Genomic DNA, 16823 nt, shown 5'->3' on the forward strand with positions numbered 1-16823 from the left:
CAACAAGTGCTTCTAGTGGCCAATGAATGTCTACTAAACTTATTTTTGATTAAGGAGGAAGTGCACAACATGAAATGTAATATTTTGTTCAATCTTAAGTCAAAGTTGCGAGACGGTAAGTTATTAAATTATAAAAATGAATGACACAAGTAATTGTTGTTATTACATTGCAGGTTTTATTTAAAGTATAACAAGTTATATTACTCAAATATATAGAAAATAGTAAATGGGCAACGGAACAACACAATCATATGCATTAGCAAACGTGTTAAATACATGAATTCTCTATGTTCATTGATACTGTTTGGTCGATTTTTGTTTTATATTTTAATAACTTTTGAAAGATTTGTTGCTTTATCCAACATTTTTTAATGTAAATAATGCAGATAAGCATGTAACTCTACGGTTTGTTATGCATCCTTATTTTGATTTGATGTAAAGTCTTTACCAACATTCAAGCTATTGTTTTATGACGTTATAAGTGTAAGAGTATGGTTTCGTTCACATAGAAACATTTTCGTTCATTATTTAACTCAGAAAATCACAATATTTGCAACCAATGTAAGCAGAACCTCCACTGGATCAATTGTAAATGATGAATAGGATGTATAATAAAAATTTGAATGAAGCTAATCAATGCATCCAATTTGAAAGAAGTAAATAAGGAAAGTCTGATGTGACTTTACAAATACAGGAGAATACAGAAAATGATCTTCTTTTGTATTTTACAGGTCTGTAATAATGGCATTTCGTGTGGTATTTGGTGTAACGATCGCTACTGTGTTATTATCAAAAACGGTTTCCGAGTCGACATCATCATGTATGTGAATAAATGTGTTAGTAATATAAGATTAATACTTAGTAAAAACAGGACAAAAGTATTCAGGAATTTTCCCTTTTGCAATTTTTTTTAGCAAATTGCAGTTTCAAATACTTTTTCATTTGTTTTACTGCATGGATTAAAAAGAATTAATATTTAAATTTTGATAGTCAAATTATTAATGAACAGAATAAATAATGAAACTACTTGTATACACTCTACACTCACCATACTTACAGTCGTTATAATTTTTCTTTTTTTAATAATACAACATGATAAAAATGCAGTATTGTTTTAAGAGTTATCAAAGATACCAGAATTATAATTTTATACGCCAGACGCGCGTTTAGTCTACATAAGAACCATCAGTGACGTTCAGATCAAAATAGTTTAACAATTACAAATCATCGCCTGATTTGAGTCAAAAAGACATTTTTTGTGTATTTTGGAACATCTTTGATTCACCTCCGTCAAATGTTGTATTCAAATAGATCAAAAAACAATTTTGAGCTGAGATTTTTCTTTTAAAGTTTTCCCTGCGTTACCTTGGAGCAATGGACATAGAAATGTCGGGCATTCGTTCATTTGTGTGTTTTTGCGTCCCACTGTGCGGGTTTAAAAGCTTACTGACGTATACTATTTTTTGACAGATTTTTATAAAATATATATCAAAGGTTCATATCACGAATGCCTCAAAACAAGTATGGTTTAATGTCCCTTGAAAATTTATATTCTATTTGAAATTAAAATAATACAATTTGTTGTATCTACGGGGGACACTGGAATGCGTTTCTTTTATTAGGGTTGGTTATTGTATATTTCTTATCTTAAGGATGGTTCCTATTTTTTCCAACAGTAATGTATATTTCTGGTATGGTAAATGATTTCAAAAATTAAAAGTACAAACAAAAACAAATTATAAAAAATCAATCAATTTTTTTAAGCTTTTGCAACTCGGCATTTTATATATCTGAAGACATTTTCTGACTTTAATAAAGGAGAATAAACTTATCCCTCGTTTTGTGATGTGATACTAGTACATTTTTATTGCGATTCTGACATAATTGTGTCATGAATTACAATTGTTTTCTTCCAATTACAGATAACAGTACAAGACAACCAAATAACATGTCAGTATTTCAATTGGACAAAAAGCAAGCATTTGACTTTTTAAGGTATTCACGACCACGTAGGGATTTAGTTGAGGAATGTTGGGAAGGTTGTTACTATTCTGAAGTTAAAGATCACCTCCGGTGGTCAGACGAATCGGTAAGATTATGAAATGATGAGGAATTTATTACATTTGGTTATTATAAAATACAACCTGTCGCGTACCCTTTACAGATAATTTTCAATTTTTGTTAAAGATAAAAATCATTAACTTTATCTTCTCGTCCTGTGTAACACAATTCTTGTACGTTTAAATTCCATCGGACCGCTTGTAAATTGTCATAGGTGACTGCCTGTTGTGATATAACATTGTTTTTCCTCTTTGCAAATGTTCCAATTATTTGAATGTATACATGTATAAACTCATCATATATAACAGGATTGAAATTTAGTATTATTTTGTTTAATCTGGTAAAATCAATTACAACTTATCCATGTTCTCTAGACTAAATCTAATTCATTACATATATCTTGTTTTGGTTAAAACGTATGTCACGTCTAGTTTTATAGAAGATTTTGTATTGTGTGACTGTTTCATTGACCTTTAACTAATGTTTATACATCAAGTGTTTTTAGTATATACAATGAGAAGTATTTTCATGAACTTTCGATTTTGTAGAAAGAATACATGTTGCGTGTTAGATGTAGGAGTCTACGCTGTCCTTACGGATACAAATGCACATGGGCTTCACATTATTTTACGTTTTACCACATTAGGGACATCTATATCCAGTGTAAGCGTGTTTAGGTGAGTTTTGCTTGTGAAGTAAGGCACCAAGCTACGAAATAACATGGATTATAAAGTTTCGACTCGACCGTGAGTTCGTTAGATCGTTAGTCCGTCTGACTTCATATTCGTTTACGGATACTTAATCCAATACCTTTAGTCGACTGGAAACATTTTTTGATATGTCAAATGAAACATGTAAAAGTAACACCAAGGTCATAGTCACTAACCTTGACTGACATTTTCGCAACAAAAGGGTTTATATATGATAAATTAAGTAGTACACAAGGTACTAAAACCATACTTAATTTAGAAATGATTTTACAGAGAGCAACATCCCTAGTGATTTTGAAATTAACACACTAAAAGTCAATGTCAAAATGAATAAACAGGTACAACTTATTTAGTGAGTAAACATATTTCAAAGATTTTCTTAAGAGTTTTTTAAACATGTCTAGCTGTTCATACACGTTAGGCGTAAGTTTAACATGTGAAAACTTATTGTTCAATCAGCCAATTTACATTCAATGCTTAAGGCAAAGTGGCTGATTTAGTTATTTCACTTTCTGTGTGTAAACATCTCCTTGAAATAGTTGATGCTATATGTTAACATAACATATGTAACTGCGTTTGTTAGTCATCGACCATTTAAAATATATCGCCTTTATTTAGTCTGGGATACTCGTAGTTTAGCTATGTTTAACCGGTTGTTTATATTTGATATCAATTTTTATTTCAAATTTTTAAATTTCATTTTTTTGAGATGATGCATTTTTTAACAGCTAAAATATACACTGGTTTCAATTGCATATCAAACAAACATATCGTTCTTTATTTCCTATTTTTTCGTAAATTTGAATTTGTTGTTTACCGATCTTTTTTCTGTTTAATATTTTTACTTTTTGATATTGATTTTCCTTTTATTTTTTTGTTTTCAATTTACTTTCATAGACAACCTCCTCTTGAAGAACACTTGTTAATGTCATACAATTAAGTGTGTTCCCTAGTATATATTTCTTTATTATATTCATAATTGATGCTTCAGTCCTTTTATATAGAAGTAAGATAAAAGTAAAACCACAAAAATATCGAACGCCGACGATATGACTGCAAACATATAACTTTTCAAGATATACTGCTTGTTTATTAATAGAAGATGACCCGTTAGAGTTGGAACAATTTATGTCGTAATGAAATACGAGATTTGACAAATACAATCGAAATATCTTCTTGATTATTTCAGATCAAATACATTTGATGCTATCAACCTGTTAACAAGTTTGAACGAAATATTTCAGTAGATTAGTTTGAAGATAATTTATTCAGATGAATTATCACAACGATACGATACAATGGAAACACTAATTATGATTCAAAAACAAGCAAATTTGCTGTTTCAAATCTGTATCCATTTACACAAATAGTACACTTGAATAATACATACATATAAATTAAGTAGATCAATTGTGTATTTGATGAATGTGATAACGTTTATATCTGAAAATACATAATTATGCAGTATCTAGGATAGCAATTTATGTTCAGGCAAAACTCGTTATCAAATGAAATGGATGATATATTAAAAAACTATACAATAAGTCATTTGTACGCACCTTAGATACTGTGTGAAGCAAATTTGCAGTTCTTTTGAATTATTATAAATATTTCTTTCTTTCAGATGTTCGTATCAACCATCACAAGGAATAATTGATCAAAATGAACAATTACAACAATCCATTTGAGGTGTAAATTGTCATGCTGGGTCTGACGCAGTCTTGAGGACAAATATATACTTGAGATAAACAACCCAACAATTGTCACGCTATGATTTTTGAATTTTAAAATAAACATAAATAATGTTTATTTTAAATCAAAAGCTTACTCAATAGTTATCAAAAGTACCAGTATTATAATTTTATACGCCAGACGCGCGTTTCGTCTACATAAGACTCATCAGTGACGCTCAGATCAAAATAGTTAAAAAGCCAAACAAATACAAAGTTGAAGAGCATTGAGGACCCAAAATTCCCAAAAGTTGTGCCAAATACGGCTACGGTAATCTACTCCTGGAGTGTTAAGAAAAATGTTCCCAATTAAAAGGTTTAATTAAATGAATGCCTTTAATTGTTCAATTTGTTATTAAGGATTTATCCAATTAATGATATTGCATATTTTCAACTGAGGAATTTCCTAAATTAATTTAACCAACATTCGTTTATTATACGTCAGAAGGGTAAATGTTTGTTTTGTGAAATCAGTACACATTGACACATACCTTACTTTCTTTAATGTTCGTGGATTATGATTTAAATGACAAAATTATCTATATTTTAAATGTGACAATGCATTCATTGATAATGTACCAACAGACACACGAAAAAAGCATGCAATATCTGGATTGTAACTTTCAGAAAAGGTATATTCAATCTCATACATAATGAAAGTCCAAAATATAGTGATAACGGAATGGCGACGAGAAAAAGAAAAATACCAACAGTACATAAAACACAACATAGACAAAATAAAGACCGAGCAGCACGAACCCCGCAAAAATGGAGCCGATTTTCAAGTGTCCTGGAAAGGTAAGCAAAACGTGCTCCACATGTGGCACCCGTCGTGATTATCACGCCAGCACAAGCTCGTTGATCATTCTTATTCGGTAGGTGAACTCCTTGAAAGCAATGTTCGAGATATAGACAATGGTCTTTGTGGTTTATTGGTCATTTGTGGCCAGTCGATAGCTATACAACCAGTACTTATTAAGTCTCCCAAACAAAATTTGGAAACTTATTGTTTTTTGCTCAGTTCTTATTATTTTTATGCTTTTTGTTTCTTCTTCTTCTTATTACACCACTTTACAGATGTACTTGTCCGCAGCAGTTATCCAAACCCGCTTGTTATATTTACTTATGGTTTAATAAAATATTAGACTAACATGTCTAGGGGACCAATCAATCTTTCGTTTATGTATTAGGGTCTATTAAGGGGTATTTTGAGGGGCCTAAAGAAAGGAGGGGTTTATTATAGAACCCTATGGGATTTTATTATTTTTAGTTTTCAAATGATAATAACTTGAAAACTGTAAGTGATAGACATAATCAGTCTTCAGAAATGATCACAAGATAATAAAACAAATCGAATCAAATATAGGGTGAGCCACCCCATCCACCTTCAATTTGTGAATATGCTTTTGTCTTGTAAACAGTCGAGATTCCCAGCCCTAAACCATATATATTCTTGTGTATGACAATAAAATAAATCAAATGAAATATAGGGGATGTTCCTGGGGTCACCCCAGCCCCTCATGTTTAAGAACTTGTAATTGGTCGAGATCCCCACCCTTAAAACATATATATTCTTGCATTGGACAATCAAACAAATGAAATGAAATATAGGGGAAATCCATTGGGGTCACCTTCGACCCTTCTGGTTTGAAAACCTGTAAACGGTTGAGCTACCCATCCTTAAACCATATATATTATTGCATGGGACAATAAAACAAATGAAATGAAATGTAGGGTGAGTCCCTGGGGGTCACCCCACCCCCTTCAATTTGTAAATATGCCTTTGTCTTGTAAAAAGTCGAGATCTCCATCCCGAAACCATATATATTCTTGTATGGGACAACAAAATAAATCAAATGAAATATAAGGAAAGTCCCTGGGGTCTCTCCGCCCCTCATGTTTAAGAACATGTAAACGGTCGATATCCCCATCCCTAACCCATATATATTCTTGCACGGGACGATTAAACAAATCAAATGAAATATAGGGGAAGTTCATTTGGGTCACCCCAACCCCTCTTGTTTGAAAACTTGTAAACAGTTGCGATCCCCACCCTTAAACCGTATATATTATTGTATGGGACATTAAAACAAATCAAATGAAATAAAGGGGAAGTCCATAGGCGTCACCGCCAACCCCTTCTTTTGAAATGGTCGGGATCACCACCCCTTAACCATATAATATTCCTGTTCGTCATTTAAAAAAGATTTGAAGGACAGGCAGGGTCAATCCCTAGTCACCTCTCATGCATATGATTTTACTAGACCAAACCAATTTGTACTGGAACTTTCTAATGTCAGGCGACCATGGGAATGACGAATTTTGGGGGCTTTGTTTGAGAGACTTCGTAACAGCATCCTGTTAAAATTAGTTCTTGTTAATGTTTTTATTTGTGCGTCACTCGGGTTGTTATTGACGTGTACCCGTTATCCCTAAATTCACATCGATGTAGTGAAAAAGCGCCAATTACGTTCTTGTTTTGTATGTATGTTTGTTTGTCGACGTCGGTACGTCAATGACGTCAGCGTGGTTGGAAGTCGAGATTATATACTATTAAATGTTGACTTAAACGGCTGTATATTTTATATGTCTCCTATAGGATCTTTATGTAGGTGCCGTGACTGTTGGGAATACTGTATTAAAAAATAAAAGCAATACGGGCAGGACACAGAGGATAGGCGACAAAGTAACTAAAACATATCTAGGACATTGAAAAGAATTCGGACTAAGACAAATACGATGTAGCGGACGCCATTGCACATAATCTGAGGACAATCGTGAATTAAAATGAAGAAGAAAAAAACTTGATTTGGCGTCTGAGGAGTTTATAGCGAATGAATTACAATGGTCTGAAGAGTATATATGTTTAATTTAGAATCCAAGCTTCGGATAATGTACCACACTCGGATTTCCTTTCGCAAAATGTAAGATAACAAAATGAAAACAGTTTATCCCATGCATACATCAATTAACAATATCAATTGAGGCACCAGTAGTATACCGCTGTTCGAATGTCATAAACAGCAATGAAACTGGAATAAATGTTCAGTAAACACATTTTGATTATTTTCGCTCCATGCAAAATACCCATCATGACTTGCAATCTACTAGAGATAAATTTGTACAACCGAGGTTTTCCTTCTGTACCAAATAGCATGCAAAACCACAGATGAACTTAATTGGATTTACCGCACTTGAAGGGAAAGTTTTACAATGGCAAACCATTTGCGATTGGTATGAATCAACTATCAATTACAACATTATTTTGACCGATATACAAAACTTTAGTTACTTGAAGGTAATGCCGCCTATACTATTGAAGGTTCCGCTCTGGAAAATTGTACCACAGTCCTCAATTGACTCACTGAGCGTTTTTGACAGCTCCGTAGGATAATTAATGCATACATGAAAGCGTGAATGAAAATGCCGATTGTTTCATGTATCAACAATTTACAAAGAGAACTTATGGAGACCAATTTAACAAGTATGTTATGGACCTACAACCATTGGTCAGACACAAGAGATTAACGGAGCCCTGTAAACTCCGATAGTACTTGGAGAGTTTCCATCTGAAATTTGCAAAAATATTGACAGCAACAACATCATGAACATTTCTTTGATTGAATTACGCAATTCGATTGTAAAACAAAATCAGTATGCTAGAAAAAGGCTATAGTACGGATTCCGTAGATTACCCAATGACCGCTACCTTTTTCGAAGTCGAGACAACAATCGCATGATGGCATGATGAACATCACCAGACAAACATGCGAGCTTTCTTTGTAACGGAATCGAATGAATGTACAAATGTAAAAGACCCTAGCGTCAACAGAATTGCGGTAGTAAAACGTAAGAAGTTATGTTATCGTTGCTTAGATTGCACCTCGCCAAAGAATGTTAATCTCATTATAGATGTCGAAAATGCAACATGAAGCACAATTCAAGCCTGTGTTGATGTTGATTTGTAGCTGAACAGAAGTAACAATCAGTAATGACGGGAGATAAAGTCGTACCAGGTGTAATTCATACGTCATCTGAAGTAAAACAAAAGTACAATGTGTTTTTTTGAAAACCGTAATATCACCAGAACATTTCAAACACAATTACGTATAGGCAAAACTCTGATGTTATGAGAGTGTTTGGCGTTCTGTCATAACTAAGATGAAAGTCAGAAAATTAAATGTTAACGCCACAAGAAAAGAAACAGTTCAACTTGCTGCAATTGAAGACGTGAATACAATGTACGCCAATTTGAATCTGCAACAATTAATATACAGAACATATCTTGAAAGAAGATACCAAGAATGGGCGACATGTAATTCAACGCTCACAGAGAGTACCGTATCATCTTCCTTCGTAAAACACAAAAACAACGACGACACACCAACAGAAGAAGATAGTTAAAGTATAAATTAAGTCGGAATTGAGATTCATATGGTCATAACTTGGTACAGCATCTTATACAAAACTATCCGAGTGACCGCCATTATTCTGAGATGTGTAGGTCATTTAACAATTCAAATTACAGATAAAAAAACGACCAGCTTACAACTAGTGAATTACAACATGTCAAAGGACTCTGGATAATGAACTGTCAGCAGAGGAAATTGCAAACTGTAAGTCACAGGTCAGTAAAAAGATTTCTTGATACAAATGGAATTATTTGTTGCGTAGGGAGTTTTCAAAACGCACCATTGACAACGATTCCATTATCTATTACTTCATTTTAACCAACTTCTTAGATTGGTAGTACTTGATGTACTCCAAACATTTAAACATTATGTAGTTCTAACTCAGATTAGACAAACATTCATTGCGTTCGTCAGTACGTGAAGAAGGTTCTACACAAATATATAACTTGCCAGAAAGTCAACAGAAACCATACATATCATCTTATCCACCGCCATAGCCGAAAAAAAGATTGACAGAAGCTCCGCCTTATACAGTCACTGAAGTCGACTTCGCAGGACCCCTGTGCAGTCTCCTCCTCACAATACACAATACAAAAACTTTCAAATTCACCAACTGTGAAGGACAGACTTCCAAATATGGAAGTATATAGGACTTCTTACCACGAAACCCACCTTGGTATGAGTATTTTTGGGATCATTTTATTGATCTGAGAAGGACACTTAGTAGGTCATACGTAACTTTGTAGCCACTTCAAACTATCATCACAGAAATGGAAGGAATTATCAAACATTGCAGACGAAGAGCATTTGACACAATCACATGTGTTATACGTTAGAAAAATACTTGCGTATCTGAAAACAGACGTAATACCGCGAACATTTGCATTGGCAAATATAAGATCTATAAACATGCACAAGTACAGAGAAACATACTGGACATTTTTTGAACCGTTAAAAAGGAATATTTCACGTCATTACGAGAATTACATCAGAATACAGAAAACAACGACAGAGTAATCAACACTGGTGATGTCGTTCATATTTAGGTAGACATATTTCTAATAGAGAAATTGAAACTAGTAATCGTCGCTGAACTGGTGACAGGAAACGAGGGACACGTCAGTGTGCCGCACTGAAAACTTGTAGCACATGAAACACAGCGCTATCCACTGTGTAACTGTATTTAATTGATGTGAATGTAAAAACTGACTATGTACCACCCATTGAGTAAATTGATCACGATAAAATTGACGAAAACATATGTAATTTATCAAAAAGAAAAGCATCAGTGCTAGCGAATGAAAGAAATAAAACATAATTTGCGAAAGTAACAATACAATTCAGTGATATGTAAATATATGTAACTAACCATGGACAATTATGAGAATTCTTTTTATTTAAAGCAATTAATTGAAAGCTGGAAAATTACTGTTTATTATATAATGGTATTTATTTTCTTTTGCGCGCCAGGAGAATGTCGATTTTTCTCGTTTATTGTATGTTTATTCGTCGACGTCGGTACGTCAATGACATCGGCATGGGGGGAAGTCGATATTAAATCTTAGTAAATAGTTGACTTGACCGGCTGTATCTATTATATGCCTCATACGCCACTACACATGACTAATGCTACTTTGTAATTAATGTGTTATTTTGTTTGTACTATCAATAAATGACACTCTATTCTAAGAACAATGAAGAACGAACTTATTAAAATAGAAACTTCGTAAGCAAATGAGTTATAAATAAGTTTTTACCAAAGCACGTAATCTTAATTTATAAAATTTAGTATAATTCATAGCGTTAATAACTGTACGTATAATCTATGCGTATTCAAGTAGTCATTGTTTACTTCTACTATAAACAGGACCTAACCAATATTTGACTGCACTACTTCTCTGGCTTCGTTTTGAAACTTTTTTTCCAAACTTCCGAACAGCTTTATAGTATTCATTATTTGCACTCCTGCAAAATATCCACCCAAACACTCAAGATATTGCGGTGCATGTTTTCCACATTCCTTTCCGAAAAAGATTGTCGCAGTATACATTTTGTAACCGTGTTATATTCTGGCCTAACACTGTGGCCTAAAAAGATACAGGTAAAGTACAAATAATCAGCTGAATGTTAAACGGACTTACGATAACCTATTGTTGCTAAGCTTCTCATCGGAAATATTGATACAACCTCTTATAGTTTAATAAAACACTATACGATTGCCAATAAGATTCGTAATAAAGAAAATATGTGTACACCTTCATGACTCAACATCGGTAATGTTTTCTTGGATAATCTATGGATAATATTCGAATTAATAAAACGGTAGTTTAATTTTTGACTTATAATGCATGACATATGTCATTTGTTAACGTCACCTTGGTGGCCAGTTTGTTAAAATCATGTATCCAGTATATTCAAATGCATCGTATGTTTTAGTTGGTTCTGGTGAGTTTCAAAACATACTAAGTTCATTTATTGTACTTTTAGTCATGTTAGTAGTGAAGTCCTTGGATGCTGTAAACTTCCAACTCACACCATGCACCATTCACCATAAACAATTACACCATACACCTGTGCCATTACAGCATACACATTACACCTTTGCACCGTAAACCTTACACATTCTATCTACACCATCCGACGTTACCCATAAAGCAATTAATTTTTAAAGAAAGCGTGCGACTACACAATTATTTATTTATTTTCATAAATCATTTATTTGAAAAAAAGGATGTTGATCACCAGAAAACTGTAAATTAATTCATAAATTAAAAATATGTTCTTATCAATAGTTTTAAACATTTCGTATACACATTACACAATCACACCATTTCTCATTCGCCATTGCATCATTCCCCTTTCACCATACACCATATCATCATACAGCTATATATACCATTACACCATTTGCCATACACCATCAACTTCCGGAAGTTCTCTTGCCCAATAATACTAACGTATTCCCTAATATGCAAATCATTTAAAATTATGAATTTATACTCACACACCTACAGCAAATATAATGAATGTTACAGGCTGGTTAAAAACTTTTTTAAATTCAAAATTCTTGAAAAGTGGTATGGCGCAGCCAGTGGTTGAAAAGCCTTGATTACGCTTAAAGCAACGAAAATCTCGAGCTTTTGACAATTGCAGACAGGAAAGGAGTGTAAACATGGAACACGTAAACCTGTGGATTAAGTAAACAGACTAAATAATTAGAAAATGTATGCTGTTACCTTACCATTCAAAACTATATATAGATTAATTGCAAGATAATTAACAAGCTAAATGAAGGCAAAAGCAGTTTTCAATAGTCATAAATCGAATAAACGAAACCAAGTCTGGGTTCGAAACCAAAACCGCGGAAAACACATTGACTATGAGAGGACAACAACGGAACAGAAACACTGCAACACAAACAAACGCCAAGTACATAAAAACGGTACATTTGATACCAACGACCATATTCCTAACTTCAAAAAGTTATCTTGCGATTAGCAGGTTATAATCCCCGTAGTTAAGCAGATTTTAGGAGAAAAACCTTAGAACAAAGCTAAAGTCTATACTCAACAGAGTATACATAAAATATTCACGTCAGTTCTTTTATGATATAAAAATTTGAAACATATTTAGTACACGTCATTGACTTTTGGGTAAATTGTAATAGCTTTATATATTAGTACATATTCTCTATTCAGCAATCTCTGTCATGGTCTAGACGAGATGAATTTACAGTAACCGTTACTTTTTAAAAAGTATGATAAAAAGAAATACCGAACTGATAGCAAAATTTTAAGCAGAAAGTGATGGTGATATTTTATAAATAAACATTTTAACTTGAAAATTAAAATAAACGGTATACTAAGAATTAAATGGTAAAAGACTTTCCTCATCTTCATCCTCATCCCCAACAAATAAAATATCATATTGATTCTTTCAATATAAGATTAGAACTACGATATTTTCAATCTTACAAACTCGAGAAAGTCCAAGTAGTGAAGATAAGCTAAATTTTATGCAATTTCGTTTTTTTGTCATCTTATGATAAGTACACGAATAATGCATCAACGTTAAACTTCTAGCTTATGTTTCCATCATCGTGAAAGGTAAACGTTTGGAAGTTTTGAACTATTTTTTGTATTATATATCAACAGATGACTACAATGAAAGATAGATAATATCTTTATTTGAATGTTTTAAAATAAATGAAACTTTCATCTGGTTTAATTTTGTACGTACGTCTATAATACATCACTGCCTAACACATTCCACGTAGTTAAACATGTTGAAGTACATCAGCTTTTAAGAAAGCATAAAGCCACGTACAAATAAAGCTGAACAGATTTTGTACAAGACTGGTGAGCAAGACACATTGATTTACTGATTTTTATTTTTTTTAAGTTCTACATTTATGTATTTGCTTTATGGTGTCCAATTGATCGCATTATCACAATTCTTTTGTCAATATACTCACATAATATTTAACTATTTTTTACAAGATATAAATAATTCATCAAAGATTATCAAATTATCATGAAATAGTTGGCTTGGTAATCAAGTAATCACTATAAAACGACCAAGTAATCGCATAATCAAAACACTACGAGGAGGCTCACCTGATACAATTCGAATGCATTGCTTTGAATATTTAGTCGGGAATGTGTGAGAGTTTTTTCATCCTTTTTCAAAGGAATAGCTATATGTTTTAGCTATTTGCCGTAGGCTCAATGTGTATTTAATAAAATATATTGTATTTTAAATCATCCGCATGCACAATCTTGTAAGGTGATTAACCAATAAATAATAATAAAGGTTATGATGATGATAATAATATTAACAACGATAAAAGTGACTTTAAACGTGCACAGCTGCTTGCTATTATTTCAAGATTTACATACATTTATTGATAAAAGTACATACAGAATGTATGTATGACTTTAAAGCAGGTATGAATGGGTATAGATAATTGTAGAACTTGGCATGCCAAACAAAAATAATATCGGACTAATCGGGCATGCACAATTCAGCAAGTTTTATACGTTTTGAACACTATTAGCAAAATGCTGCATACATCGTATTACAAGATTGATTTTAGTAAAATTATTGAAATTCAAACGCATTATTTTACAACTTCTTGCATGATCATGCATGGCTTTAATTCAAGTGCACAGTTTTACAACTTCTCGCATGATTATGCATGGCTATAATTCAAGTGCACAGTTTTACTACTTCTAGCTTGATTATGAATGGTTTTTTTTCAAGTGCACAGTTATACAATTTCTTGTATGATTATTATTCAAGTGCACAGTTTTGCATTTTTTGCATAAATCTGCAATGATGCAATTCATGTGCACAGTTGAGCATTTTTTTGTATGGTTATGAAATGATTAAACATGAGTTAAATGCAAGTGCACAGTTTTTCGGTTATTTGCATAATTCTGCAATGATTAGATCCAAGTGCACAGTTAAGCAATTTTTTTGCATAGTGATTATTAAATGATCTATTCCAAGTGGACAGTTAGACAATTATTTTCATAGTTATGCAATGATTTAATTCAAGTGCACAGTTTTGCATTTTTTTTTGCATAAGTATGCAATGAATTGTTTCAGAGGCACAGTTTTACAATTTAATATGAAACGATTTTTTTCAAGGGCACAGTACCTGTTTTAACCTGCAAGTTAGGAGCTGTTTTGACATTTTAAACATTTTGAACATTATTTAAACATATTGAACATTATTCTACAAAATCATGTTTTTAGAAGGCCAATATCATTTTGTTTGTTTCTGATGAAGTTGGATGTGGACATTTTTCTACCGTTTTTGTTGGTGCGAAGATAACTACTGTTTTAATATCAAACTTATGAGTGAAGTCTTTGTTAAATGATTTTTTTACATTTTTTGTTTCGTTATGTTACACCATTGTCCATACTAAAAAGACGTTTTAAACACACATATCAAACACCTCCTTGGAGCTGTGCTTTTTCATATGGGACATATAGATGTCTGCCATGTGTATCTTTTTGTTCATTGTTGTAGTATGTATTCCCCTTTGTATTACTGAGCCTGTTGTCATGGCTTTCATAGAAAAATGAGAGATAATACTTAATCATGTTTATACATGTGTTGTGTCTGAAGCGATTGTCTGAATTTATGTTCATGAGAAACGTACCTAAACATTTAAGATGGTTTTAAATCATTTCAGTCGTTGATAATACAAATAAAGGTCGACTGAACAAGAATTATATTGCATATTATACAATTTAAAGCGTATTTCTGTACGTGAAGCCGTATGACTTTATTGTTATTTCGGTCTCAGTTATAAAAAGTCTGAAATTATCGTTCCTGAATAGATGGCGCCGTGGTAGCCGATCCGGGTCTCACTAATTAGCCACAAGAAGCGTAAAAAAGCGATAAGAAGCGAAAAAATAAAATAATTTAGCGATAGTAAGCGTCAAAAAGACTATTTAGCGACACAAAAGAAATAGAAAATATCATTACAACAATTCATTCCCAATAGATATTGAAAAAAAATAAGCCTCAGCATGCACAGTTTTACAATTGTTTAATCATATAGGCTTCATTGTTTTACATGCATATATAAAGTAAGTAATTAGTAAGTAAATTGTTTATTATATATATGAAATGCTCGTATGTATGACTTTAAAGCAACGTTTTAAACCTGCTGGCATTCCGATTTTTTATTTGAAGTTTACCCTAAATTTTGACCCAAGAAAGCTAATATAGAAAACGAAACACATTTTTATCAGCATGATTTTATCAGATGAAAATACGAATACTTATAAAACGTGCTAATTCTCGTTAGATGCATTAACAGTCTCGCAATGTCACAGATGTGTTATACATTGTAGTATCAATTAATAATACATAAAACAATTATGTTTCGTGGAATATTTTATTTGAATATGATATTCTTTATCAAATACAAGCCATACATTTCTTGCTATTTTCCCTTCTGTTAAGTGGAGGCAACTCCGTACCCATGTTTGCTTATATTTCTTCTCCGAAAGAAGGTCGTCACCATAAAAACCAAAAATGCTAACAACCCGTTAATTAACACGTGTGAAGTATCTACAGGTTCCTCTCTTGTATCATTTCATTTTCTCATAAATTTACCTCGTATCTTTCAGGAAAAGATCGTCGCAGTATGTTCTGCTCTTGTTTAATTCTGAACCCTAAAAAAGAAATCGAAAGAGATCAACATTATTTCTACTAAAATAAAATTTTACATTTTGTATTCCAACCTTTAAGTTTTTTTCATTGAGTTACGTTTCTATTTTTAGCATTATCTTGTTATTAAATACTAGTAAAAATTGCAATAATCTTGTTATATAATGGTTGTGTTAGTTCGAAACATTTCGTTAGAAAAGACGAGTACACACATATCACTGTATATCGATATTTCATTATCATGGTGATGCATTTAATCGTTTCATTGGACAGGACGATTAATCTCTATAGCATGTCAATATCATCACTTTGATAAATCGAGTACTTTCATTGGACAGAACGAATACATGTACATTGCTGTATCAGTCAATATCATCACGGATATGAACTGAATCATTTCATTGAACATGTTAAATACGATAAGTTTTGAACTCTTTGTATACTTACAAAGTTGTAGCAGAACTGAGATATCATGACGTTGACAGACTGGTGTACCCACGTTTGCTTACATTGCTTCTTCGAAAAGAGCTCGTAACTATAAAAACCACCAATGCGAAGAGCTCTGTAATACACCAGTGTGAAGTATCTATAGATTCCTCTCTGATATCATTTCATTTTCTGACAAATTTTCCTCATATCTTTCAAGAATAGATCGTCGCAGTATTTCCTGCTTTTGTTTAATTCTGAGCCCTTAAAAAAGAATTTGATACAGATGAACATT

At 32.5% G+C, this 16823-nt stretch overlaps 1 long non-coding RNA gene across 1 annotated transcript; it reads left to right on the forward strand.

Annotated features, from left to right (window-relative positions):
• LOC143054447 (uncharacterized) lies at window positions 1-4593 on the forward strand. The gene is made up of 5 exons (XR_012971684.1): window positions 1-115; window positions 732-820; window positions 1923-2089; window positions 2610-2738; window positions 4396-4593. It is a non-coding gene; the product is annotated as an uncharacterized LOC143054447 (long non-coding RNA).
• The last annotated feature ends 12230 nt before the right edge of the window (window positions 4594-16823 follow it).

Source organism: Mytilus galloprovincialis, chromosome 12 (assembly GCF_965363235.1).
Source record: "Mytilus galloprovincialis chromosome 12, xbMytGall1.hap1.1, whole genome shotgun sequence".
In the NCBI taxonomy this organism is placed as follows: Eukaryota; Metazoa; Mollusca; class Bivalvia; order Mytilida; family Mytilidae; genus Mytilus; species Mytilus galloprovincialis.